Source organism: Capsicum annuum, chromosome 3 (genome assembly GCF_002878395.1).
Source record: "Capsicum annuum cultivar UCD-10X-F1 chromosome 3, UCD10Xv1.1, whole genome shotgun sequence".
Taxonomy (NCBI): domain Eukaryota; kingdom Viridiplantae; phylum Streptophyta; class Magnoliopsida; order Solanales; family Solanaceae; genus Capsicum; species Capsicum annuum.
In genome coordinates this window covers 17,554,866-17,559,409 of record NC_061113.1, presented here as the reverse complement: position 1 = coordinate 17,559,409, position 4,544 = coordinate 17,554,866, and the positions used below count along the sequence as shown (strand labels likewise).

The window sequence follows — 4,544 nt, the reverse complement described above, 5'->3', positions numbered from 1 at the left end:
TTAAGAGTAAGCAACATAATTACTTACTTAGTTGTATTATCAAATCAAAAAATAATTTCCTACACGAATCTCTATATCTCAACACAGTCCGTACATGTGCAACTGTGTTGTGGGTTACAAAAATGATGTTTACAAAAGATTGGACATATTCCTTGGCAATCTTTGTCAATTTTGCAAGGTAATTGAGCATTGGGGTGCACATCATATTCATTTGATATTGAGCCACTTGAATCTCCCATCACCTTTGAGAATAATGGTGAACCTATACAAGAATATATTCAATTTAGAATAATCAAAATGTTACATTTTTTTTGGTTTTTTTATTCAGCATCTGGTAACCGCATTGAAGATCGACTAAATCAGATTCGCATCGCGAAGTCCTACGTTGGAGTAAAGCGCTCTCTGACAAGTTGATTCCATACCCTGGGGGACTCAAACTTGAGAGACTTCTAAGGATGAAAAACTACTTATCAATCCACCACAATCCTTATTGGTCAAAATGTTACATTAGTTAAAACAATATGTAAATTTACTTAATTAAGAAAAAAGAGAGAGAAATTACCAAGTGAAATCAGCAAAATGATGCATAAGAAATCCAAATTGAGTGATGTCTTGGCCATTTGTAAGTGATAGGTTTGAAGTTCCACTTTGCAACCAAGAAATAAATTATTTGTGTATATATATAGTGTATGAACTTGAAGTTCACAATTTGGACACATGGTAAGTTATTGGAAAAATTACCTAACTAAGCAAATTTAAGGTTTTTAATTATCTTTTATGGTGATAGTTTTAAAAAAATTACCAAATATAATTACATCAAATATCTTTTATAGTGATATATTTAAAAATTACCATATATAATTATACCAAATATCTTTTATAGTGGTGACTTTTTAAATATAAAAAAAAAATACCAAAATACCTAACTAAGAAAAGTTAGTGATAGTTTTAAAAAAATTACCAAATATAATTTGGACGCAAGGTAAGTTGTCTGTTCACACCCAATAATTTCCTTCATAGTGAAAACTTCAAATTAATTTTAGGTTTCTTTAATTTTAAACAATTTGAATAATTATTTTCAAAGGTCAGAATATTTTCAAAGGCAATTTTGTCATTTCAGTAATAGAAAATACATTAATATTATTTTTATATAATTTTCAATATATTAATTTGTTTGGTAAATCAATTTTATGTCAAAACAAGTTTCTAACTGAGTACATATTTTATTTTCTCAAAAATCAATCAGGTTATAGTTTGGTTGATATGATTGGTTCATTTTAGAGAATCGTTTTACTCTGTTAAATTTAGAAGCTTGGTTAAATAATAAAGGTGAATAGTTTATCTCCAATTTTATTTCTATTGTAACGATTTCATCTGTTTTTGAGTAAAATGTAACGACCCTGCAAATTTATTTTATAAATTTATCCTGTTTTAATTCACCACATAATTTTTAGATAATATTTTATAGTAACGGGCCAAACTCATATTTTCTTAATTCTTGAGACCTATGTATAAGAATAAATTTTAGTGGAAAGGATTTACCTTATTTATTAACACCATCTGTAAGTTAACTGAGGATGATAGGCACGAAGGAGCAGTTTCATTCTTTTTTTTCCCATCGCAGCTTTTGACAAAGACCTCGACAACCTTGGTAAGCCACTTTGAACAGGCATATTCTTAATATCGTATTTGTAATATTGAGGGGGGGGGGGGGGGGGGGGAGTTTGAAGTAGGCAGAAAGCCATGGTTTTGGATGAATTTATTTGTGAAATTGTTATGGGATTTGTACAAAGCTTTAACTATAATTATGTTGTAATGATTAAGGCATAAGTTGTTAATGATTAGCGGTTATTTGTCCTTATTAAAAATTGAGAAAATTAGTAAATTGGTTGGCAGCACTTTTTTCCTCATTGACGATTAAGAAAACAGGTGAACGAATTGTACTATTTCGTTCGTTTTATCTTTTTAACTTTGAGAATTTTAGTATTATTTTCTTATCGTCTTTACAATTATAATTGTGATACAATTTATGTTTTAGGTCTAGAATTTTAGGAGTATGAATTTATAAAATGGGTGTTACTAGATTCCTATTCATGCAAGAAATACATATTTGAACAGATTTTGATCACTCGAAAGCTTTATGTAAGGGCAAGTTTGTTGATTGACGATTGGCTTCGATTTGAGGCAAGTTGAGACTTTCCTTAGACTCTTTTTCAAAGTGCTTGTTTTGTTAGTTATGTGTAATGGGAGTAATGAAAAATGGGGGTCCCGTATAGGTTATTGTGACGAGCATCTAGTACTAGGTGTTATTTGAGGGGATAAAATAAGTTAATTGTATGTTTTGAACTGTTTTCCATAATTGCTAGTCCGATGGACTGATTTGGTAAGGTAGATAAATTGTGGAAAAAGCTAGCTAATGAGAATACTCTCACTTAATAAATCGAGTTGGCTTTGAAATTGATGTCTGATCTGACTTGAGACATGAAGTGCTTTGCTTAAATTTATTATTGATTTGGGATCGGAGTTGTATGCCTGCACATCATGCATTGTATTTCATTGGGATTGGAGTGCACGCCTGCACAATATGTTTATTAAGATTGGCGTGCACGTCTGGAAAATACATTTATTGAGATCGGAGTGCACGTCTGCACAATATATTTATTGGAATCGGAGTGCACGTCTGCACAGTACATTTTTAGGTTGGAGTGCACGCCTACACAGTACATGAACCTTATGAGTCCCCCATGAGTACTGACCTTGAAGCCATTGCTCAGTAGGTGTGTACATAGCATATGCATTGTATCGCATTGCATTGATTCATTTAGTGCAGATTACTTAAAGTGTATTTGTTGACCTCGTACTTATTATATATATGTGTTATTTACTTCACTGGATTGAAAAATTCTTGGATTGTGTTATAATATCCTTATGACTGTTAAACTTGACTATTTAGTCAGATTTAGGTGGTTTTTCTGAGTGCAGGTTGTATGTTTGTTCTTTTTGATGTTTTACGTGGTGTCACTCGTCACCACTTTAAATTAGGGTCGATCGACGATGCTTGCTGAGTACACGTGGTTCCATACTCATACTTGCTTTTTCTGCACCCTATGTGCAGTTACAGATCCAACGACCTCCGAATATTCATTTCTGTGGTTCTTTCTTTGCTAGCATTATTGGAGATTCGAGGTAGCTGCTACTAGCTTTAGAGACTACTGAAATCTCCTTCAGCCTTATCCTTATGCATTTTTTGCATTTTGAAAGACTTAAACTTTCTTTTGATTTTGTATTTAGTGGTTTGTATTAGTGACTTCTAGACCTGAGATTATCTATGATTTGATTTTACTAGTCTATTAATCTACTTATGAGATTATTTTGGATTGTTTATTTTCTTATTTTCTTCTGCTTCTATGAGTTTGAGATGTTGTTCTTGGAATTGGATATTTGGCTTACCTATCACGGAGGATGGAATAGGTGCCATCACGGTCCTGAATTTGGGCCATGACAGAGGGTATCAGAGCCCCAAGTTCTTTGGTCTAATAAATACAAGCTGAGTCTAGTAGATTCTCACGGATAGGTGCGACGACGTCCATTACTTATCTACGGGAGACTATAGGACTTTAGGAAAGATTCATTTTCTTCTCTATCTTATCGTGCAATGTTGATCCTTCAACTTGAAATATTGAAATTTTTATCTTATTCTCTCACAGATGATGAGGACTCGCACACCTCGACATCGTGGTCAGGAGCCCCCGTTAGCCCCCGAGTCGATTGCTTGAGGGGGGATACCTGGATGGGGTAGGAGATGAGGTAGGGGTAGTAGTCGTGGTAGAGAGAGCTCGAGGAGCTGCTCAAATTCCTAGTAAGGCAGGGTCTCTCGAGGTTGAGTTCGAGGTAGGTGATGATGATGTTCAAGTTCCAAATGATGTTGTGGGCCTAGGTCAGGCACCACCAAGGTTTGTTTCTGTATTACTTCTTTAGAATACCTTGGATAAAGTGTTGGGTGTTTTGGAGACTATATCTCAGAGAGGCGGATCAGTTGGTACTCCTCAGGGTTTACATGTTAGGGTAGGGGCGCAGACCCAAGATCAGTAGCCTATTCCGATCTATCAGGGTCCAGTGGTTCAGCCAGCAGCGAGATATAACGGTATGCCTTTAACAGAGTTTGGAGTTATCGGTGGAGTTATGACAGTTATGTCTGATGAGGAGCAACAATGGTTTGAGGAGTTTAGAAAGATGGACCCACCATAGTTTCAGGGTGATCTGCGTGAGGATGCATATGAGTTTCTGGTCAGTTTCCACGAGAGAATTCAAAGTGTGGGATTGGGTGACTCCCACAGGGTTACTTATATTGCTTTACAGATGCATGGTTCTGACAAGCAGTGGTGGTGATCTTATATTGACACCAGGCCAGTAGGTTCTCTACCTATGACTTGGGTTATATTTGCACAGTCCTTTCTTGATAGATTCATTTCTTGTAGCTTGAGGGAGGAGCGTAGGCATCAATTTGAGAATTTAATGTAGGAGGGAATTTTTGTGGCTGATTA

The 4,544-nt window shown here is 35.0% G+C and overlaps 1 long non-coding RNA gene across 1 annotated transcript; it reads right to left on the bottom strand.

Annotated features, from left to right (window-relative positions):
- Positions 1-644, bottom strand: LOC107866639. The gene is made up of 2 exons (XR_001673007.2): positions 563-644; positions 1-262 (listed from the first exon to the last, which is right to left on the bottom strand). It is a non-coding gene; the product is annotated as an uncharacterized LOC107866639 (long non-coding RNA).
- Positions 645-4,544: the final 3,900 nt, after the last annotated feature.